We start from the raw sequence: 25,192 nt of genomic DNA on the forward strand, positions 1-25,192 counted from the left end.
ATGGTCGCCAAACTGTGGAAAGAACCAAGATGCCCTTCAACGGATGAATGGATAAGGAAGATGTGGTACCTATACACAATGGAGTATTATGCCTCCATCAGAAAGGATGAATACCCAACTTTTGTAGCAACATGGACGGGAATGGAAGAGATATGCTGAACGAAATAAGTCAAGCAGAGAGAGTCAAGTATCATATGGTCTCACTTATTTGTGGAGCATAACAAAGAACACGGAGGACATGGGGAGATGGAGAGGAGAGGGAGTTGAGGGAAACTGGAAGGGGAGATGAACCATGAGAGACTATGGACTCTGAAAAACAACCAGAGGGTTTTGAAGGGGCGGGGGGTGTAAGAGGTTGAGGAACCAGGTGGTGGGTAATAGGGAGGGCACGTTCTGCATGGAGCACTGGGTGTGGTGCAAAAACAATGAACACTGTTACGCTAAAAATAAACAAATAAAAAAAATTTTTTTCTGATAATATAACTCATTAAATTCCTTATAATTAAGTCAATTTTAAATATGAAATAATTTTTTTAAAAAAAAACAGCCCTAAAGCCCAAAGAATATTTGCTATCCTCAGAAAATTTCACCATACAGAGAAGGTACAATTTATATGTGAGAATTATTATTTCAAAATATACATGAGAAACATCAACTTCTCATATTTTATTTGAAAGCTATATTCATCTATCCATAGCATGATTCCCTTCTGGACTCTAAGATTACACAGCTGTGCTAACTGTCCTTGCTAGAAGCTAAGAAAAATGGCCCCACCTATAGACCATGGCTTATTTATCAAACGTCATTCTGGGATTACCACAATGCCTGTTCCTCTCCCTCGTCTATCCCATCAAAAGAAGTAGTCCTGGCAAATAGAGCACTTCCAGGAATAACAATCATTTGAATTATAGTTCACTTTCTCTGTGTTTTAATTACATTAATGCTTTCTACCAACGCCAATTATACACTATCCACTGAATGCAGAACAATACATACATTTTGAAGAGTGAGGATGTGTGTCTGTGTGTGCGTGTGCGTGTGTGTACTTAATCCCTGTTTCAAATAGCATATGATTTAATCATATAGAGGACACCCATGAGCCACTTTCAACACATAAAACCAAGAGTAAGTAGTAAGTAATTAAGCACATGGAGATCCAAAATGATCCACACTGAAATCACCCTTAGCAATGATACACACTAACAGATATCCAACAGTAGAACTAAGGTTGTCTATTTTTAAATGATTCATTGCATTTCCTCATTTCTGTCCTGGAAACTCTTGACTTCTGGGTAATTGTTGGCTCCTGAGTGCTTGCCTGGCTCTGACCCCTGTCTTGGATTGACCAGGCGATTCTTGTTGCTCCTTTGCTCTTGTTCCTTTGCCTGAAATGAACTACTGTCTCTCCCTGACTTCTAGCTTCTGTGTACTTCCAGAGTCAACAAGTTCTGCGCCCTGATCCCAACATCTGCCTTGGTTTTCTGAGTCCTGATTAATCACAGTGCTCCCACAATCTAGAAATGCCTGGGCCAGTAAATACCAGCAGAACCTCTTGGAATAGCTGCACAATGGATTGGCTCAGAATCCCCCCTCTCTCACTGAGGAACTAACCAGACTATACTTAGGTATTTGTTAAAATGATACAAGCCTTGAAAGGAGTTGTGAGTTATACATGAATATCCAGTGCCTGACATACAACAAAGACATATTAAATGATCTCCAGATTTTCCTGGGACAGTTTTATCATTTGTTTGAGACTTCAGGAAAAAAAAAACATGTTTAATTATAAACATGTAAATTACAAAATTTCCAAACCCTCTCTTCATTCTTCCTGTAGTGAAAACCAATGGGAAAATAAAACAACAAAAACAAAAATAAAAAGCATGAAAACCAAACAAAAACAAACAAACAAAAAAAAAAAACCCTTTACATTGCTCTTACAAACATGTGAAGAGATAGATAAAATATTAGATAGATTTCTATGTGGACAAGAATATATTAGTTTAGGGGGAAATAATCCAAATTATATGTTAAGTAGAACAGATTCTTATAGTAAAGGAACCCAAGAATTAATTTTTATGATTTTCTGAGATCCAAGCCTAGGGGCACCTGGGTGGCTCAGTCATTAAGCATCTGCCTTCAGCTCAGGTCATGATCCCAGGGTCCTAGGATTGAGCCCCACATCAGGCTCCCTGCTCAGCTGGAAGCCTGCTTCTCCCTCTCCCGTCCCTCCTGCTTGTGTTCCCTCTCCCTGTGTCTCTGTCAAATAAATAAATAAAGTCTTAAAAAAAAAAAAAGAACCAATCCTAATGTTTCACTGGAGCCTAAGTTTTACACCTTGCTCCTCAATATTTATTTTCTACTTCTTTATATTAGTGCAGAACTTCCCAAATTTCAGCCGTATACATGGCTACCCAACTAGATAGCACTATTCCAGTCTCCCCTGCAGCTGGTTCAGCCATGTAATGACGTTCTGGCCAAGGGGATGAGAGTGAAAGTGATGTGTGGAATTTGCCTCTGTCCCCTTAGAGCTGGAATGAGAAAGGGATCTGTAAGCCAGCTTCGACCCCTATGGGCAAGAAGACCCTCGTGTATTGGTTCTCCAACCTTCTGCACATTGGAACCACCTGGAGAAACTATATAAAATACTGATGCCTGGCTTTCTCTCCTATAGACTTTGATTTAATGGGTCCTAGGGGATGGTGGAGCAATAAGATAGAAGGAATGGGATACTCAGTGACCTGATAGAGCCAAGCTGCTTACTCCTCTGAAATACTGTTAGGCAATCGAATTGAAAAATTAAATAAGCAGAGCTCCAAGACAGAACGCACACACAAAAAGCCATGTTGATTACATTCGGCTTTCATAGTCACAAACAATCCTTGTCGTTTAAACTACTGTTGTTTAACCTCAGTCAAAGCAGCTGAACAAATGTTCTTATAAATATACACAACAAACACACAAAACCTGGCCTTCAGGGAAAAAAAATATAGAAACATAGGTTAAAAATAATACTGTTCTTGGGGCGCCTGGGTGGCTCAGTGGGTTAGGCCCCTGCCTTCGGCTCAGGTCATGATATCAAGGTCCTGGGATCGAGCCCCGCATCGGGCTCTCTGCTCAGCAGGGAGCCTGCTTCCTCCTCTCTCTCTGCCTACTTGTGATCTCCATCTGTCAAATAAAAAAATAAAATCTTTTAAAAAAATAAATAAATATACTGTTCTTTTTCTAACAACAAAAAAAGAAAGTTTACCAAGAGCAAAAGAGAGTGTAGTTTTAGTGTAATCCAGGGAAATCACTGGTGAACTTTCATTAAAGAAAAGCTAGAAATAAATTTAAAACGTTAGGATTACTCAGTTAAGACAAAGGCAGAAAAATCGATTAAAGTTTGCCAATTCATTAATAATTTGCATAAATCAGTGAAAAATTGGAAGCACAATGTAAAAATGTCAAAAAAGATGATGTTAGGGCAGAGTTAAGTAAATACTGACTTATTTTTACAGACCCATTTTTGACAGGATACCAGTTAGACTGTTTTAGTAAAGAAATGGACTCTTTCTGTTTTGTTGTTCTGTTATCCTCAACATGTGACTCCATTTCAATGAAATCATTGTCGAAAATGGCTGCCTCATTTCCTACCATCACATCCTCACACCACCCAGGGAGAAGGGAGAGAGTGCATACTCCTCCATTATCAAGGTACACCTTGGAAGTTACCCATGCCACTTCTGCTCACAACCCACTACCCAGACCCTATTCATAGGCTCACACTTAACAGCAAGGGAGGCTGAGACATGCAATCTTAAGTTAGATAATCATGGCCTGAGCTAAAACTTTTATCACTATGGAAGAAAAGAATATTGGACATTGGGAGCGATTAGAAATCTCTGCCAGACATCTCATTATTCAAGAGATACTAGAAACCCCGGCATAAAGTGTTTAAAATATTCAAAAATTTTTAGTAGAATAAATATATGAATACAAAAATATTCCTACATAACATATAAAAATATATTAAAGTCACACAAAAGCCAACACACAGACACACAGTGTAGAAAATGAAAATTCCCTTTCCTTCCATAATTTTAGTTCTGGGGAAATAATGAACTATTAAAGCAATCTTGGAATATGCAAGTATGGGACTAACATCTAGATGATAAAATGTCTTTCCATAGCTCTCCCCCAAGTGCTACTGACAGAAAAAAAAAAAAAAAAACTTTGGAATGGGAGATGTTATTTTTGGAATCCTAAGATTTGTTTCTTTGGGGCAATAGTCTCAAACAAGAAAAAAACTAGAAACCAAAGGAGCATGAAAGCGAGGCCAAGGTGAAGCATTACCAGGCAGCAAAGGAAAACATCCACATTTCTTGCACAATCACTGAAAATGTGTCACCATCTATAAAGCCTCTTCTACTGTCAAGAAGACAACTTCAATAGATAATTAAAATAACAAAAGTAGCAAAGCAAAGTCAAACACAGACATCAACTCTTAGGCGACTCTCCCAGAGAAACAAAGTTTTAAAATAAATAAAAATGTTTACTCATTCATATTCTATATTACTGTATTTTTGCTATTAACCCAGAGAATATTTTTATGTCAGTATTCTAAATTTAACCCGATGCCGTCATTTCTTAAGTATTATACCATTTAACCTTTCCAAGTGAAGGGGTTGTCTTTTAATGGAAAATACTCATTTCACATTGATGACAGAACATAATGTCCTTGGCTTAGCTACTCTCCAACAACACAGGTCCTTTTTTGTACAGTATGCTTAGCTATATGGTAAGGCTAGAATACTACAAATTTATGCATGGAATCAAAGTCTGAAGTTATCTATACTAACTAGAGATGTTTAAAAACCATAACCTCAACTTAACATATCAATTTTCTTAAAATTACAATCATTGAATTCTTGGATAAAATTCAATGATTGTTCAGAGAATGGGAAAAATTGAAAAAAAAGTTTTTATAAGATGTCTCAGGATTTGAATGAATATACTGAACACCATTTGAAAATTGGCCCAACCATAGTTTTAAGCAAAGAAACATTTATTAAGGGGTGATTTTGAATTTGTTATTGTTTGAGGCAATAATATAATAAGTCAAAGAAATCTTGATTTTAATATAGCTAATGCAATTACAATACACTGAGAATAAAAATTCATCTATTATGAAAAGTAAATATTATAGATAATAATTTTAAAGAATTCATGTAAACAGAAACAACTATTTTTAGGTTAAACTAATTGTACTCAAAACTCAAATATAACAATTTTATTTGGAATTAAAGTATAAACCAGGTATATAATAAGAGAACACTCAACAGAACAATGCTAAAAGACAGTACTGAGAAAAAAATGTAATGTTATCAAAATGTTGTCAGATAAATCAATGTTCCTTTTCAAAAGAATGTGCATAGTAATTGCTGTGTGCATTAAATGTAATAATACAGAAGTTCTACACAATTTGTGTCATGGTTTAAAAAAATGATTATGTCATTATTTCCAAGATTTGAACCTAGTCATAATATAAGAAATCAGGTGAAGCTACTTCTCTATTTTGACTTCTAAATTTATATGTTGCATTAAGAAAGTCACTTTTAAAAGAATACGCATGGGGTGCTTGGGTGGTTCATTCAGTTAAACAGCTTCTGCCTTTGGCTCTGGCTCAGTCATGATCCCATGATCCTAGGGTCCTAGGATTGAGTCATTCCCCCCTCTACCCTCATTGAGCTCCCTGCTTAGCAGAAGAATCTACTTCTCCCTCTCCCTCTATCTCTCCCCCCACTGCTCATGCTCTCTCTCCCCCTCACTTTCAAATAAATAAATAAAATTGTTAAAAATCATAGCAACAATAAATAAAAGAGGGTGCCTGAGTGGCTCAGTGGGTTAAGCCGCTGCCTTCGGCTCAGGTCATGATCTCAGGGTCCTGGGATCGAGTCCCACATTGGGCTCTCTGCTCAGCAGGGAGCCTGTTTCCTCTCTATCTCTCTCTCTCTGCCTGCCTCTCTGCCTACTTGTGATCTCTCTCTGTCAAATAAATAAAATCTTTAAAATAAATAAATAAATAAAAGAATGATTACACAAAGACAGTCAGACATCCAACCTCAGATACCTGAGTTCAGTTCCCCTTACTGTTCTTGAAAGTGTATGTTTCAAATCTTTACCACTGTCTTCATAGGCCTTACTCTCAGCAAAAACAAACAAAACAGAACACAAAGAAAACAATAGTTCAATTTCATATAAAAGTAAAGGTCACCAGGCAGAAACCTCCAACTCCCCTCTCCTCTAAAATAACTCTAGGCATTGCCTCCTTTGTTCCTCCCAGAGGCAAACTACTCTGCACCTTCCACACACTCCCAACCCGCATCTCCAACACCCTTACCACTCCCTCTCCTCCTCGAAGACCACACCTCACCAGCAATCCTGAAGGCCCCTCCAGCCTCCTCAGGACCTTTCTATTAAAACTTATCTATTAAAACCTCCAGTATGCTTCCAGGCTGGAAGAGAAAGGGCCCAGAAGCAGGCTAGGTAGCCTCAACAACCACCAGACTCTGTCTGTGAGGCAGGAAGAGAAAGGAAAAAGAGGAAACCCTTACTACCTATCAGCACTATACCTACAGAAGCTGATTTGAACTTGAGGCCAGCCTGTGAGATATTATTAAATGTATTTTCCAAATATGAAACCAAGCATAAAGAGGCTACGTAATTTGCCCAAAGTTACACACAGTTTGTAAGTTTCAGTGCCAGAACTTTAACCCAGGTCATCAGATTCCCTAAACCCATGCTCTGTACCATGCACCGCACCCTACTGTCCCAGCAGGATGCTGGTGAGTGTGCAAAAGGAGGCACAAAGGCCATCCCAGCAGTTCCTCACATGCTACACTAGAGAAGCAGCAGAAATTTAAAAGTATCCAAGACAGCCGGCCCACTCTTGGCATTACAGTGCAACACATGCAACGATGTGTTGTTGTGGGTGTTTCGTGGCAGTGAATCTTGCCAAGGATCTTCTTTATCTCCTAGTGACATGGCAGTTCCTCAAATATCCCTCGACAAAATCACCTGCTTCTGTTACTAACCTACTTCTCCCCTTGCATTTACTGACAAAGTCTCAGTATAGTTTTTCCACTGGTCTTCATCCCTCAGCTTCCACTGGGGTCTCAGCTCATTGTCTGTCAGTCTTCTGCTCACACACTCCTGAACTAAAGCCCAATGATAGGCATTTAATTGCCAAATCCAGGGGCCTTTTCAGTCTTCCCACCACCTACTTCTCAAAAGTTCTAAGGAAGACTTTCTCCTGGGTACTACTAGGTCCTTCCTTGGATTTCAAGAGATCACTCTTCCCTGGTTCTTTGTTTCAACCTTTGATGGCTCAGTCTGGGTCACCAATGCAATCTACTTCTTCCTCCATCCTTCAAATGCTGGCTTTCCAACAACCTACCCTGTGTCTATATGGCTTTTTTCCTCAAGTTCATCCCCTTAGGGCATCTCATCCACCTGATGACTTCAAAAAAATATGATAAGTTAATTTCTAGAACTCTAATTTTTGCCCCAATTTCTTTCTCTTTTTTTCTTTTTTTTTAAAGATTTTATTTATTTATTTGACAGACAGAGATCACAAGTATGCAGAGAGGCAGGCAGAGAGAGAGGAAAGGAAGCAGGCTCCCTGCTGGGCAGAGAGCCCGACGTGGGGCTCTATCCCAGGACCCTGGGATCATGACTTGAGCCGAAGGCAGACACTTAAACCACTGAGCCACCCAGGCGCCCCCCAAATTCTTTCTTAACTTTCATATTCATATCTTCAAAAACAGCAGAATTTGCAGCCCAGCGAGTCCAAAACCAAATTCACCTTTTTCCTCGTCCCAATGCTCTTCTGTCCCTTGTATTCATCTTGTTTTCAAACTACAGGCTTAAGTTCCACACAATGTTCTCCCTTCTACAGAAACCTCCACTTCTGAATGAACACACCTACCAAAAGTTCCAACCAAGGATGTCTCCTAGTTGGTGGGTGCTTGTTTTCCTGTTTGTGGTTTGTTTTGGGTTTTATTCTGTTTTGGTTTGTTTATCTTCTTCATTGATTCTGTCTTAAATCAGACATTCCACATTTCTTACCTGGACCAATGCAATGGCAGAAGCTCCCAATGGGAACCAGACTCCAGTCTTCATTCCTCAATCCTACTGACAGAATTCTCTTGCTGAGAAACAAAGCTAATCTCAGTAGATACTATTCTTATATTAATGGCATTATAATAAGGTACAACTATGCAGATGAAACCATAAGACTAAAAATACATTCCTCTGTATAGGGAGTAGGCTCTGGCCATAATGATTAATATTCCAAATATCTGAATTATGAATGAACTAAGGTGTATTCACTACGAGACTCAAGACATCCTAAGGGCAGTGTCCTGAGGCCATCCTCATACATACATGTTCAAGTTAATGTTTAGAAAACAAAGCACTCCCCCAAGTCAGCCCAGGAGTGTGCCCAGCCAGGGGGTCAGTTAGGAACTACATTGGGGCTTAAGATAAAAATAGGTCCGAGTCTCCGGCCCTGAAAGGCCACTTGGTTAGGAGAAGGAATCTCTATTATACAAGTTGGACTATGTTTGTGTTTCACGTTGTTTCTAGGATTACTGGCCTCTGTTCTTCCCTACTCAAGAATAATGTTTTGAAGATTATAACATGTCCCAGATTAAGAGAAGCAAGGAAAGGTCTTCGCTGTATGCTTAAGTGGATTGCTGAGGACCAGAGAGGTCGTAGACATAGGGAACAGAGAGAAGGAATCCCAAGGTGAAATTCAGAGACGGTGATTCAGGAAATCTTGGCCTAGTAACTTTATCCCACAAGACATCCCTTTCCGGTGCCAACTTTGGAGCTCTCAAATTTGTTTACTACTAACAGGACAGTAGGTGTCCCCTCACAATTGATTTCCTACTACTTTTAGTTAAAGTCAGGATTCTTCAATTAGGGGTGCCTGGGTGACTCAGTTGTGTCTGCCTTTGGCTCAGGTCATGCTCAGTGGAGAGTCTGTTTCTCCCTCTGTCCCTCCCCCTGCTCATGTTCTCTCCCCCACTCTCTCTTTTACATAGATTAATAAAATCTTAAAAAATAAAAATAAAAAAAGAATTCTTGGGGCATCTGGGTGGCTCAGCTTGCTAAGAGACTGTCTTCAGCTCAGGTCATGATCATGGAGTCCCAGGATCGAGTCCAGCATCGGGCTTCCTGCTCAACAGGGAGTCTGCTTCTCCCCTCCTCATACTCTCTCTCTCTCTTCCTCTCTCATTCTCTCTCTCAAATAAATAATAAAAATAGAGAGAAAGAAAGAAAGGGAGAAAGAATTCTTAAACACACAATCCTTCTCAAACTGGACTGAACTTACTTCACCTCCTACCAATACCCAAAAGTATCCAAAAAGCATGTAGAACTTATCAGTCTCCGTCAACAAAGAGTTGTCAGCATCGCCTATGCACCGTCATGCCAGCAGCCCCAAAATGTCATATGAAGGTCACACGGAACACGCTGCTCTTTCCGGATGGATAGTTAGCTGTCTTCCCAGTCTGGCATATTCTCCTCATCCCTCAGAAGCTATCCGTCACCTCTTTCCCAAAACTTCCCTTGACCCCGGACTGAAGGGGCCCCTTAATGCCTCCATGCAACTTTGCTTATTACTCTATCATTGCCTCGCCCACATGGCATTGTAATTATTTGTATACTGAGGGTTAGGATGGCAGCATATGAATTTGACGATCACATAATTCAGCCGGGATAGCACAAACCTAAAGGTAATGTGTTAAATTCGTTTATCCTTGCCTGGAAAAAGTTAGATCGTGACTGAAGGAAGTTGTTTTTGGACTCATTCAAACTGTGTGTTTGCTTTTGTTTGATTTGTTTGTTTCCCTGTGTACCTATTTACACACCACTATATTTAGGCCAAGAAAACTGTACCTAAGAGAAAAATGCACCACTCCTGTTCTCTTGGAGTTTACTATCTAGGTAAGAGGCTTTTCTAACTGCTTTAGCAAAGGCACAAATCAGAAGAAGATGGGGCTGTGCTAGGAGAGGTTGAGTGGAAAGCCTGAAACCATCCAACTCAGTTCCTGCTCACCCTCTATGAGGGCCAAACCACAGAACCCTGAAGCCAAACCACAGAACCCTGGAACTCTACGGAGCACCATTTGAAAGAGTAAGAGGCATATATATCAACCCAAATCAGATAATAAATATGCAATTATTTACTATAAACTGTAAAATGGCATACTAATTATGGTTGTTGTTTTATAGACTGCAAAGTGTTCTTGCAGTCTTAAGTCAACAGAGTATGTATAAGAATATCATGGGGCACACCTGGGTGGCTCAGTTGGTTAAGTGTCTGCCTTTGGCTCAGGTCATGATTCCAGGGTTCAAGTCCCACACTGGGCTCCCTGCTCGGCAGGGAGTCTGCTTCTCCCTCTGCCTACCACTCCCCCTGCTTGTGTGTGCGCTCACTCGCTCTCTCTCTCTGACAAGTAAATAAATAAAATCTTTTAAAAAATAAGAATATCATGGGAAGAAGGACTGCATGAAAAGAAGGGGAAACACTGGGGGAAGAAGTAAAGAAGAGACTCAGAGACAGAAAGTGTAAAGAGGAATATCACCCATGCAAAAATTAGACACTAAGGCTGACCAGTATGGGTACCTCTGTGTAGCAACTGTAGCATCAGAAGAAATAACAGTAACCATATATAGGGCACTCCTGTAAGTCAGGGACTGGGCAGAGCCCAAAGCATCCATCATCTCATCCTTACAGCAACCTTGAGAAATGCTATTGGTTCCCCATTTTACAGATGAAGAAAATGGGGCTTGAAAGGTTTAGGAATGTGTCCAAAGTTAACTAGTAAATTAGAGACAGGACTCAGATTCTGGGCTATCTGAGGTCAGCGCCTAGACAGGTAACAAACTTCAAAATCTTTTGTTTATGACAAGACATGTAACTCATGTGCCCGCAATGTGGAAGAACAGCACATTCTGATTTACCAGGAACACTCCAGGGTTACATCTGTTTCCCAGTGTAATTATTAATAACACTCCCTTTCACCCTCAGAAGTGTCCCATTTTAGACAAAAATGGTCATAGCCAACCGGCCACAATGCCAGAGTGAAATGTGTCGACAAGATTTTCCAGGCCCAGTGCAAAATAAAAATGTGAGGCCTTTTGCTCAAAAAGCAGGGGGAAATGTGTTATTAAAGATACTGAAATAGGGGCACCTGGGTGGCTCAGTTGGTTAAGCCTCTGCCTTCAGCTCAGGTCATGATCCCAGGGTCAGGGGATTGAGCCCTGCATTGGGCTCCCTGCTCAGCAGGAAGCCTGCTTCTCCCTCTCCCTCTCCCCGTGCTTGTGTTCCCTCTCTCATTCTCTCTCTCTGTCAAATAAAGTCTTTAAAAAAAAGAGGTATTAAAATATAAAGCTTTTCTCTTTCTTTCATATATTAGCTCTACTCACACTCTACTATCCCAATGGACTTCACTTGTAAAACACAAGTTCAAAGATAAAACTAGCACAAATTTCAAGACAGTGTTAGCAGAGCTCTAAACCAAGTTCCAGGTCCTTCTGAGTACGAAGCCCAGAGCAAAGCGCACAGCATGCACACCCATGAAGCTGGTCCTGCTCTGCCCTTCTTCTGTTCACTCAGATGGGTCTGGGAAGACATCCTGATCTTGGTATGGCCTATGATTTCACAAGCACTGCACAAAATTCTGTGGAAAAACACACAAGTAAAATATGGGCCTGTCCTCAAGAAGCTTACATTCTAATAGAATGAGACCAAAGTAAACACATACATGTATAAGTCTCCTTTGGTGCAGGGAAGAAGAAACTACAAAGCAGTGAGCACTGTAGCCTGGCATGGGGTAGGGGGGACAGCAGAGAGGACAGGATTATGAAGTTTCCTCAAGGAATGGAGCCCTGAAAGCCCAGTGGGAATACAAAAGGATAGAAGGGCTAGTAAGAAACAAAAGAAGCCAGAGATCCCATGGGAAGCGAGAATCACTCTATATACCAGCTATCTGTGGGGTGGGAAAGTTGTTCTCGCTTTAAAAAATGAAAGGGTTGGAAATGAGAACAGAAAGGAATTAGAAGTATAAAAGATCTTAGGGGTACCTGGGTGACTCTGTCAGTTAAGCATCTGACTTAAATGCTCAGGTCTTAATCCCAGAGTCCTAGAATAGAACCCCAGTCAGGCTCCCCTTAGCAGGGACTCTGCTTCTCCTTTTCCTTCTCCCTCTACCTCTCCCCTGGTTCATGATCACATGCTCTTTTTCTTTCTCTCTCAAATAAAATTTTTAAAAATCTTTAAAAGAAAAAGAAGTATAAAAGATCTTAGTATGAAAAGTTTTCCCCTTCAGGTCATATGATCATTTCATCAAGAGAAAAAATACCATTTTGTTTGATTATTTATGGGCTTGTAAGTCAAAAATGTGTTCTTGATAAAACTAAAAATACATTTTCTATCTCTTCATAATAAAAATAAGAGTTACCCTTCCTGCATGTTAATGGCTGAAACAAGGACAGAAATCTAAAACAATGACTAATCTAACAAATATTTACATTTGACTTAGAAATGCACTACCAGATTTTTTACAACAAATGTATCCCTTATTTAATACTAGTGCTAACTTTTTTTAAAAATCACTTTTATGGTTTGTCTACATTTCTGATCAGTCCTTCAAGATGGACTCCTAGAAAAAGAATCGCCAGGCCAAAGAGTTTGAATATTTTTAAAGCTTGGTATATTATTAGCTTACGTTAAAGTTAGAACTAGATTGACTACATCAACAGAAGGTGAACAAGTAATAATACATGCATATTCAGTGTTACTATAAATAATAATGAAAAAATAAATACTCAGAAAAGAAAATCTAAAAGTGTATTACAAGTAGATCTGAGGCTTTCAATGATTATGATTAAAAATAAGTCAGGGTAAACTTTTGTTTAGGATGACAGGCCAATTAGTGTGTTTGTGTGTGTGTGTGAACATGTTTGTGCATAAGTACTGGATGTACGTGCACAAAATAATGGACAAAGAAAAATAAAAGTGGAAGAGTCCATAATTTCTGAATGAAATAAGAAGAATGAAATCATTAAATGAACTACTTGTAAATAGGTACATATAATTAATTTACTTTATACCTCCCACAATTTCTTTTTTTTCCTTTTTTTTAAGATTTTATTTATTTATTTGTCAGAGAGAGATCATAAGCAGGGGAAGCAGCAGGCAGAGAGAGAAGCAGGCTCCCTGCTGAGCAAAGACTCCAATGTGGGGCTTCATCCCAGAACCCTGGGATCATGACCAGAGCCAAAGACAGATGCTTAACCAAACTGAGCCACCCATGTATCCCCTCCCACAATTTCTTACCCAACTCTATCTAGCAATAAGTTTTCAATTTTAATAATCAAGTGCTAAGGTTAGAGGAAAAACGCATATATTAAATAAAGATCAACAAATTAGTTTTTGATGTAGATTAGGTTAGATCTCTATTTCTACAATTCAGGACTCTGCACAGTACTTTTTTCATATACCTCTAGAAAGAAGTAACTAATACAGTTTAAGAAGTGGCTCAGATTTTTCAAAAGTCAAAGAACTTTGTCACCAATGAAGTTTCATGAAAGGCAAATCTGAAGCTATTAAAAGTCAAATCTCCACCTCACATCAGTCAGAATGGCTAGTATCAAAAAAACAAGAAATAACAAGTGTTGGTAAAGACATGGAGGAAAGGAAACCCTCATGCACTGTTGGTGGTAATGTAAATTTGTGGGGCCCTTTTGGAAAACAGTATGGAAGTTCCTCAAGTAATTAAAAATAGAAGTATCATATGATTCGTAACTCCAGTTCTGGGCATTTGCCTGAGGAAAATGAAAACACCAACTCAAAAAGATATATGTACACCTATGTTTGTTGCAACATTATTTACAGTATGTAAGCAACTTATGCATCCATCTATAGATGAATTGATCTAGAAGATGTGGTATGGAATAGAATATGAAATTCACAATGGAATATTACTCAGCCATTAAAGAGCATTAAATCTGGTCATTTGTGACAACACAGATAGTATTATGCCAAGTGAAGTAAGTCAGACAGAAAGACACCATATAATTTAATTTACAGTGGAATCTAAAAAACAAAACAAGCAAACAACAACAAAGAAAAACAGATTCATAAATACAGAGAACAAACAAGCAGTTGCCAGCAGGGAGAGGGGTGGGAGGATAAGTGAAATAGATGAAGAGGATTAAGAAGTACACACTTCTGATTATAAAATGTCATAGAAACATACAACATAGGGAATATAGTCAATAATATTTACAATATTTACAATATTTACAATATTTACAATAAAATTGTAATAACTTTGTAAAAAAGTCAAATCTTAAAAACATGCTTTTTAGAACATTGCTGCATGGAAGTGTACAACAATCCAATTTATCACCAATTACCCATATATTCTCAAATATCTAAATATTTCCAAAGAATGTGGCCCCAGGGGCTCAGGTATACTGATTTTAATTTGAGAAGTCAACCAGAAGTCAACCTGTATTGAAACATTGTTCTCTCCTTCTTGACATAGCAAAGAAGTGAATTCCTCTACCATAATTATAAGCAGAAAGTTTACATCTTACAGAACACTGAGCGGAAAGTTTTGGCCTTTGAAACATTTCCCTTTGGACCACGAGGGCACGCAACACGGAGGTGGAAGGAGCAGAAGGTTTGAAGATGTGAGTTAGATTGCAAAGGCTAAGAGCTCCTCAGTCCTATGCTCTCCCAGGCATCTGCGTGGAAAGGAGCCAATGCTCTTTTGTCTTTGCAACAATGAATAGAAAAAATTCAATTTCTGAGTGATGTCTCAGAAGTTTCTTTCACTCAGTTTTGCCCCTTCTGGCTCTAAAATGAATGAAACGTTTCCAGAGCAGCCTTCCAATACGTCAAGCTGAAACTTTGAAACAAAGTTCCTGCCAGTTCTTTCTATGAAATCTTGAAGTTTTTTGACACTAGTTTTATTATACTACTCTCCTGGGCTCAGTGTGAACAGAGAATCCAGAAGCTGAGCGGGGAACAAATTTAAACCCGGGATGGAGGATGGGAGTAGGAGACTGCAGAGCTAGAACAGGGTAAGCACCACAGGTGGCTTTAATAGCCAACAGCCGCTAGAGATCATAACCCCGCTGCTAGTTCTCTAGCCCCCGCCAGAATCCTATGTTTCAAAGATTATTATAACCAAGGGACTTCGCTGCCATCTAATCTGAATAATGAACTCAAGCTCTAAAGCAATCAAGGATTTTTTTTTCTTTTAACTAAATGTGCCTGAATGTGGTAAACTGACTTTAATCACCAAGCCAAAGTCTTAAAATCCCAGGGGAGGAAGAGAAGAGGGTAAAAAAATTACATAAGGCAGCCGGGGACGGGGTAAAGAGTGAGGAAAGATGGGGTAAGCAGGGATTCCGGGGACAAGAGCCTTCTCCCATTGGAGCTAACTTTTCAAGCCCGCCTATCTCCAAGGCCCTGGCAAACTCATTGCGTGTCCAGGCGTGAAACAGCCCCGCCCGGGGTCCACGTGCGGGCGAGCATAGTGTCCGTGCGCGGGTTCATGGTCCCGCGACGCTGGGAGCGGTACCCCGTCCCCAGTAGACAATGCCGCGCGCGCTTCCAGCGGCCTCTCCGGGATCCGCGCCCCGCGCCGCCCGCCACCCCCTGCCTTGCCGCGCAGGGACACACTCACCAACACCAGGAACTCCAGCGTGCCCACATAGTCCCGCTCGGTCTTCTGGAGCTCGCTGAGCATGCAACAGGCGCAGGCGAAGCTGTTTCTCCAGGTCTTGGGCGCTCTCGGCGCTGGCATCCCCGCGGCTCTCGTCGGTCACGAGGTGGGCGGCGGGACGCAAGGCTGCAGTCCTGCGCGCTATGCCGGTGCCGACTGGTGCCCCGCCCCGCGCCGGCCAGAGGGGAAAGTTGCTGCCTCTGAGAAGTCCGAGGAGGTATGGGCGACTTTACATGCTGGGGAGAGGCTGGGGTGTTGGGAGAATAGAGTGCGCTAGCTGGAACTCCGGCGCGGGAGGCGCGAGGCTCTGAGCAGACAAGGAGATGGCCCCTGCCCGGGACCTGTAGGCTGAGCCCCATGGCTCTGGCCTCACGCGGCCGGGGCTGGAGGAGAGGCAGCTCCGACAGCCACAGCGGTGACTTGGACATTCATCAAATGCTTTGTATCCATGTGACTCCGACACTTTACCCTTCGCCAAATCTCAGGAAAAAGGAAACAACCCTGGGGAAGTGTGTTGCATGCCAGCTAACTAAGCACACACACACACACACACACACACACACACACACACACACACGGAGTCAGCACTTGAGATAAAACTAATTGGAGCTAACTAAGCGCACACACACACACACACACACACACACACGGAGTCAGCACTTGAGATAAAACTAATTGGAGCTAACTAAGCACACACACACACACACACACGGAGTCAGCACTTGAGATAAAACTAATTGGAGCTAACTAAGCACACACACACACACACACACACGGAGTCAGCACTTGAGATAAAACTAATTGGAGCTAACTAAACACACACACACACACACACACACACACACACACACACACACACACACACACACAGAGTCAGCACTTGAGATAAAACTAATTGGAGATTCCCAAACCCAGAGGAGGAACTCCAAGACACAGCTCCAGGGTTGCTTCTATGACTCCCGCCTATTGTTTAGCTTTAATGTGTTTTGTACAAATCCTGAAAGCAAAGAAACAAGTTCCCAAGGTTACATAACTGGATGGGAACAAAACAACCATGGTATTAACCCTCCCATCTTTGAAAAGAAACACATTGATTTTTGGTTTTGTTTGGGCACAAAATAGGTTTGCTTTTAAAAGCCCCCCAACCGAGAATAATTCACAGAGCAGATACCCTCCTGCCTGCCCTTGGAAAGTCAGTTAGCATAATAAATGAAGACACTATGGGAAAATGACAGCCCTGGCCCAAACAAACAGACTCCAGATAGAATAAGCATCCCCCTTTGCACTGTGCTGTTTTGGAGGGGTGCTTTGCATGCCTATGACTTTTTTTCAATAGCAAGATAGTATGTGAATTTAATCACAGGCAAAAATACTTGTGCCAATTTTGTTTCTAAGAGGTGCTATGATTTAACACAGTGTCACTAAATGAGCAGCTTTGTCTAAAGCTGTTATTGAGTGGTTATCAAAAGATATGTAGATACACGTAAAGGTATAGAGATACAGATATATTCTTAGGATTTGAAAAAGGAGAGAAACACAGAGCATGGCCTGATTGTAATGTGTATATTTATTGCCTTTTCTCACTTGGAAACAGAATCAGAAGCTAATGAGCACTGAACATTTACAATTCCAAGCAGAATAATCCATATATATTTTTGTCTTTATATTATCCACATTGATTTTTCAGTGTCATTTTATTCCTACTTAGAACTTGAAGCACTCCACACTAATGACATTTAAATATACTGAAGAGTGAATGGTTTTGATGAAAGAAAGTAGCATGTTAATTTTTTCCAATAGTTGAAAGCATTAGCAAAACTCTAAAAATAAAAGATATTTCCCACATTACTTACATTAAAATAATTATCAGAGATATCTTTTCAGAGCATGATGAATCCCTACATCCCTCAAAGAGCAAAGAGGGAGTGAAATATTCTTCTTTTATTAAGGGCACAGCTTTTGAATGTGTGAGGAGCTGATGGACAAGATATGATTTTCCTTTGTTTTGTGCATGCCTATCTACAGGTAGCTCTGAGCAAAGGACAAATAAGCAAATGGCTTCACACCTTGTGGCAGAAGAACAAAGGAGGAGGGGCATTAAAGAGCAGATCTCATAACCCCTAGTAAACAATAAACAAAAGAAACAAGGGAGGACAAAGGAAACACACATCCAGCAATGAATGGGAAAATCAAACATGGTTTAGCCTTTACGCAATGTACCACAAGGAATGAATGCATTTCCTCCTTACATCCACCCTTCTCCAATGTAAAAAGTGAGTAAATAAATCACGCTTTCCATTCAGGCACTCTTATAGATAAATATATACATATCTATATATATTTCTAACCAATTGCCCCCCCCCCCAAGTTTGAGAGCTGTTTATGCCATTATCCTTCTATCAAAAATAATTAGTTTATATACAACCCACTAGAGCTTCAGCCTTATCTCTGAGAGTAATATATTGAGCTTGAATCTCCAGTGGGGTTTTACCTACCCAAACCATTTGCCTTGAATCTACAAACGTGTGTATTGAGTAACTCTACGTGCATTTCATGGACCTATGGCCTGAGGACCACAGAGACTTGATCTCTAGGCAAATATTTCTGAAGGTATTTCACAGACCATTACACGAAGGTCTTGTTAAACATTTCTGGGCCTCATCCTAGATGTATTGAAGGAGAATCTCAGAGATGCAAGCCCTAAACTCTTTTGACGGGTTTTCATATTATTCTTAGCCCTGCTAATATTTGAGAGCCACCATTCTAAGAAATTATAATTGAGTAGGAGAGTGTTATAAATATAAGTAATTCTGTTAAAAGGAAGCTGCAAGGCATGCTTTGAAAAAATAAAAAAGTGCAAGGACGTTAACAGAAAAATATTCAAGTGTGCACATCCAATTGTCTCTCAAAAGTGCCCATAGAAATTATTATGATAGTAACAGTTTCTCCCCATTCTTCTGTTCCTTGGTGTATTATTCCTCAATACCATTTGTAATTAATAAACAGCTTCAGAACACCATGTAGAGCCCTCTGCCAGGCGCCTCTCAGTGTCTTCTGTAGCCCTGGCAGGAGTTCTTAATTCCTTATCAAAGACTTGAGAGCATAAGAAAACAGGGCCCTAATATCTGGAAACCTTCACTTTGATGGTAAATAAGGTCTTTCATAAACTCTGAACGTGTTGTATCCCTCCCCACTTCCTCTATTGAAACTTTAAGCTCTGTCTGCCAGGAAAAAGAAAGCGACAACAAAAATGATGGACAAGACCCAGTTTTTTCCTGAAATAGTAATGAGGTTGGAGCATCCAATAAAAAGGGGATGGGAAAAAAGAAGATAGTGAGAAAAGGCTAAGTGGTAAACTAGCCCAGCCATTAAGTTTATTTCATATGCATGAACTTGTTCGGGTTAGAATCTATTATTATACAGTTCAAAGAGCCAAAGTACAATGCACAGTAGGTTTTCCTTGGTCAGAATTAGAGAAGAACAACTCCTGGACAGAAGAACCCAAGATGTCTCTCTAAAAAAAAGAGTTCCCAGCTTGTATTTCTGATAGAGATCATTTTAGCTTGCCTGCCATTCCGGTACTAGTGTTTGCCCAGGTGAAGTAATAAATCAGATTTGATGTGGAAGTCATCAAAAGACAATAGCACTGGCTAAAAAAAAAAGAAAGATCACTTCATTGCACAGCCATCTTGTTAAACAGAGAATTCTAGGAGTCAGACTTTTTTATTTATAAGTAAAATTGATTCTGGCATTTCCTTTACTACTCTAGCCTATAATAGATGATTCTAGACTATACTAGTATAAAGATATAGGTATGTTGGAGCTGTATAAAGCATAATTAGGAGTCTTGGACAAGAAATAATTCTAAAAATACTTATTACTTTAGGATTTTAGAATGTGTATTACCTAAAAGGACAAAATTTAGTTTCACAGCCATATTTTAATTTTAGATACAATGTTCATGGCATAGCAAACAAAATAAATGTTTGAATAGGATTCCTTTGGGAAGACTCTCAAGTTCTTAAAAGTGTGGTCCTTTCTACACTAGCTTGATCAAACCCAAATCATCCTCACAGCCGTAATCTAACATGTAATGGATAATCACTTTCCTCATTATGGAAACTTGACCTACAGCTGTTAGGTCCGTAATCAAAGGAGCGAGACTGATACAAAGCGGAAGTCAAGCAAAGCTTTATTTCGCGCCGAGCATTGAGAATCAAACCAACCGTTCAGGGCCACCTCTTACAGAGAGGGCGGCCACCCCCAGCCTCACAGACTAACTTTTATAAAGCAAAGGCCATGTGGTTGAGCATGGCCACACACAGGTGGCCAATGAGATTGCAACACACAGAGAAAGCTGCACAGTCATGGTAGGTCACACATGGGTGGCCAATTGAATTACAGTTCACCCCATAGTAGCTATTTGAACTAGTCTATCTCCTTAGTCAGAATTGGCGCCCAAAAGTTGCCCAAAAGGCAGGGCCCACACTCCTTGGTAGCTAGGGAGACAATATGCATACTCCACTGATTGGATGTCTCCACTTGACCGACTCATCCCTAAATTCGGGCTCTGTTATTGCCACCTGATCTGACCCACCCTTGTATTTGGGCTCTGTTAGCAGGAACTGGTCAACCATATTTTACTGGTTTCCTGGACTTGCTTTTAAGTAAGTTCCCATGGGGGGGGGAGGGGGCGGGGGCAGGGTCAGTTTAAGTTTTACTGCATAAACAACAAAATGGCTGTTCAACCAAAGTGGAGCCACTCTGGCTAAATATGCCCTTACACAGCCATGCCTGCAAAATAAGCAGCCAGTTTTTGTCTATGGTTAATCTCAGAAGAATATCATTCTTACATCATACCATCTGCCTGCTTAGCTCCCTTTAAAAATCCTCTCCAACCTCATAAACCTCAAGCTATACCTTATTTCTCTCATCCCCGTAAAAACTTCTACCCGGTTGTCTTGTTGCCTCTATGAACACCCTCTCTTGTGTCCTCCAAGGTTTTCATTCTAATATATATAAATGTACATGAGATATATAATATATTATATATAATAGTATCTTATTATTATCAATATCTATATATAATATATGAAATTTATAAAAATTATATGTCTTTCATGTCATTGCCTGTGTGTCTTATCCTGGATTCCTTAGAAAGCAGAGAGGAGACAATAGCTAACGTGAAGATAATATATAGGTAATGTGATCCTGGGGGGGGGGGGGAGAGTGAGGGAAGAAGGAGTGAAACAGAGAAAGGAGAGAAACAGAGTGAAACAATACAAGAATACAAAATAGAGTTGACCATTCCAGTGGGAAACTAGATGCTCTCTTCTACAGGACCTTCTGTGTAGTCTTTTGAAATACAGCTCAGAACTATCCTGGGGGAAGAAAGAGGGAAGCATTTAATCATTATTTCCTATCCCCAGGTGGTCAAGGATTGCTCCATAAGGCATTCATAGGACCTTGTACTTGCATGGTGCCCTTGCATGAATGCTTAGAGGTTTGCACAGATAAAACTGGAGTCAGGAAGCAAGAAGGGTGAGGCACTCTTAGATTGTTCCTGTATGAAGTTGGTGAGGGCATTTGAGGAACTGCATCCATGGTCATCAAGAGTAAGAGAAGAGGTCAAGAGAGTTTTTCCTGGAATACAAGAAGGGTTTGAATCTACTTCAAATCCCTCAGGATAAAGGCAAATGTCATTTATGACCCAGCCTCTCAGGGTTTATTTCATGCCACTCCCACCTTGGCAAACGAACCCCAGCCATGCAGGAGTACTTTCAGAATTCTTAAGTGCCAAGATCCATAGCACAGTCCTTCTTCCTTATCATAGCATCCGTTATGTTCATTTTAATTGCCAGATCAATTGACGGAATTCTTTACAGGACCACAGTATCTTGAAGGAAAAGACAGTGTCACCACAGCTTCTCCAGAATCTGGCATACAGTCTTGTTAAATATATAGTTGTTGATCAAATGAATGAATGAATTGCACTGGAACTCTTTAATCATTCTATCTCTAAACAAAAATGGTCTTTGTTTAGAGGTGGCCTTTTGCTTCTCCTCTATCATTTCTTCAGGGGAAGGCAAGATAGATACCCTTTTATTTTCTCAGAGAAAAATGGTGTATATGTAAATGACTGTGTCTGTGAATTATGAGCCTGTTTAGGGGACCAGAAGAAACTACAAATATTACATTTCTTGTATTCTCAAAGAAGTACCATTCATCTCACCTGAAATGTGGCAATCACATAACTAAAATCCATATACACTATTCCTAAACCAATCATGGAAAACTGAACGAAATATATGATAATAAATCCAGGAAAAAAAAATCACATTACCAAAGCAGAAAAGCAAGTTTACTGAAAACAGATATATAATGTATTAGGCTAGAGAGTTCCTATAAACCCCCTTATATTCCACCTTCCCAACATAGATTTTCTTATTGTGAACATCTTGCATTAGTGTGACACACTTGTTACAATTAATCAGCCAATGTGTATAAATTATTTTTAATGAAAATCTATAGTTTACATTAGAATCCACTCCTTGTGTTGCACATTCTGTGTATTTTAACAGATGTATGATATATGGGTGCCTGAGTGGCTTAGTCTGTTAAATGTCTAACTCTTGATTTTGGCTCAGGTCATGATCTCAGGGTGCAGAGATTGAGCCCTGCATCAGGCTCTGTGCTAAGAGGGGAGTCTGCTTCTCTGCCTCTCTCTCTCTCTGCCCCTTCCACCTTGCTCTTTTGCTCTCTTTCTCTTCAATAAAAAGTAAATCTTTTTAAAAATGGATGACATATATCTACCATTACAGGTCAGAAAACAATTTCTAAAAGTGCCCTGCTCTCTATGTATTTACTCCTCTCTCCATTCCCCATCCTGGCAATTACTGATCTTTTTACTGTCTCTGTAGTTTTGTCTTTTACAGAGTGACATATAATTGGAATCATACATTATGTACATTTTCAGACAGGCTTCTTCCACTTAGAAATCTGCATTTAAGTTTCCTCCATGTCTTTTCATGGCTTGATAGCTCATTTCTTTTTATCACTAAATAAAATTCCATTATCAGGATGTACCAGCTTATCAACTTACCTGTTGAAGGACATCTTGAATGTTTCCAAGTTTGGGCAATTAGGAAGAAAGCTACTATGAACATTATTGGGCAGGTTTTATACAGATAGAACATTTCAGCTCCTTCGAGTAAATACCAAGGAGTATGACTGCTGGATCACAAGATGAGAGTGTATTTCTGCCAAACTGTTCTGAAGAGACTGTATCATTTTTCATTCCCATCAGCAGTGAATGAACATTCTTGTTCCACATCCTCACCAGCCTTTGGCAGTATCAGGATTTTGGATTTCGGCCATTCTAATTGGTATGTAGTTACATCCTATTGTTGTTTTATTTTATAATTCCCTAGTGCCATACAAGACTGAATATCTTTTCATATGCATACTTGTCATCTGTATATCCTCTTTCATAATCTGTCTGTTAAGGTCTTTGGTCCATTTTTAATTAGGTTTTTTTTATTATTACTGAGCTATAAGAGCTATTTGTATATCTTGTACAATGGTCCTTTTATCAGATGTGTCTTTTGCAAATATTTTCTCCCAGTCTGTGGCTCGTCTTTTTATTCTTTTGACGTTGTCTTTTGGCAGAGAAGATCTTGATTTTAATGAAGTCCAACTTATCAAGATTTTCTTTCATAGATCACATTTTTGGCACTCTATCCAAAAAATGTTTGGCTTTATCATTGTCACACCCAAAGTCACCCATATTTTCTCTTAGGTTGTCTCCTCAGATGTTTAGCTTTGCATTTTACATTCAGGCCCATGATCCATGAGTTAATATTTTTGAGAAGTGTAAGGTCTTTGCCTGGATTTGTGGGGTTTTTTTGGTTTGTTTTTTGCATTGGTTGTCCAGTTGTTCCTGCATGATTTGGTGAAAAGACTATCCTTTCTCCATTAAATTGCCTTTGCTCCTTTTTCAAAGATCAATTGATTATGTTAGTGTGGGTCTTTTTCTGAACTCTTTATTCTCTTTCCTTGATCTATTTGTCTATTCTTTCCCCAGTACCGCACTGTATTGATTACTCTAGATTTATACCATGTCTTAAAGTTACTCCTCTGACTTTATTCTTCGCCATATCGGATTGGCTTTTCTGGGTCTTTTGCCTCTCCATATCAACTTTAGAATAGTTTTTTCAATATTCGCAAGTTAGCTTGCTGAAATTTTGTTTGGAATTATGTTGAATCTATATATCAAGTTAGAAAGAACTGACGTACTTACAATATGAAATATTTCTATCCATGAACATAGAATATCTCTTCATTTATTTGGATCTTCATTGATTTCTTTCATCAGAGTTTCATTATATTTCTCATATAGCTATTACATATACATTGTTAACAATATACCTAAGTATAATTTTTTGGTACTAAAAATAAGAATGAAGCTGCTATAAACTTTAGTGTGAAGGTTTTTGTGTGGACATGAGGTTTACCAAGTAAATGGTCTTGTGTTTTTTATTTCAAATTTTAATTATTCATCTCTAGTATAGAAGAAAGCAATTGGCTTTTTATATTTGCCTCGTATCCTTCTAGCTTGTTTTAATCACTTACTAGTAACAGGAGGTTTTTATTGTTATTGTTTTGGATTTCCACATAGACAATCATGTCATCCTACAGCAAGGACAGTTTTATTCCTTCCTTCCTTATCTGTATACTTTTTATTTCCTTTTCTTATTTTATTGCATTAGCTAGGATTTAATACAATATAAAATAGAAGTGGTGAGAGCACATATCTTTGCCTTATTCTTGATCTTAGTGGGAAAGCATCTAGTTGCTACCATTAAGTATGATATTAGCTGTAGGTTTTCAAGGATGTTCTTTATCAAGTTGAGAGAGGGTATGCCCTTTTTTTTATTTTTAAAGATTTTTATTTATTTATTTTGAGAGAGAGAAAGAGACAGAGTGAGAGAGAGCATGAGAGGGGAGGTCAGAGGGAGAAGCAGACTCCTCATAGAGCTGGGAGCCTGATGTGGGACTTGATCCCAGGACTCTGAGACTATGACCTGAGCCGAAGGCAGTTGCTTTACCAACTGAGCCTCCCAGGCGCCCAGGTATGCCCATTTTTGATAGTTGTTTTAATTCTTATATTGGCGACATCTGTAAATAAGCAGCACACTTAAAATACTCCTTCCTGTTACAGAAAAGTTATGCAATGTCTCCTGACTACCTACTGTATTATTACATGAGACTATTAACAATTCTGCCTTTCTTTCTCTGACTCACCACCTTCCACCTTTACCTTTTAATTGGTATCTTTAGTTCTGTACTGTCAGGATTGATAATATTTATCTTGTATTCTGTAACTACATTTAAGACATCCA

At 39.6% G+C, this 25,192-nt stretch overlaps 1 pseudogene; it reads right to left on the minus strand.

Moving 5' to 3' along the window:
* Positions 1–25,192, minus strand: part of LOC123945798 — a 104,795-nt pseudogene that overhangs the window by 36,258 nt on the left and 43,345 nt on the right.

Source organism: Meles meles, chromosome 1 (assembly GCF_922984935.1).
Source record: "Meles meles chromosome 1, mMelMel3.1 paternal haplotype, whole genome shotgun sequence".
NCBI lineage: Eukaryota > Metazoa > Chordata > Mammalia > Carnivora > Mustelidae > Meles > Meles meles.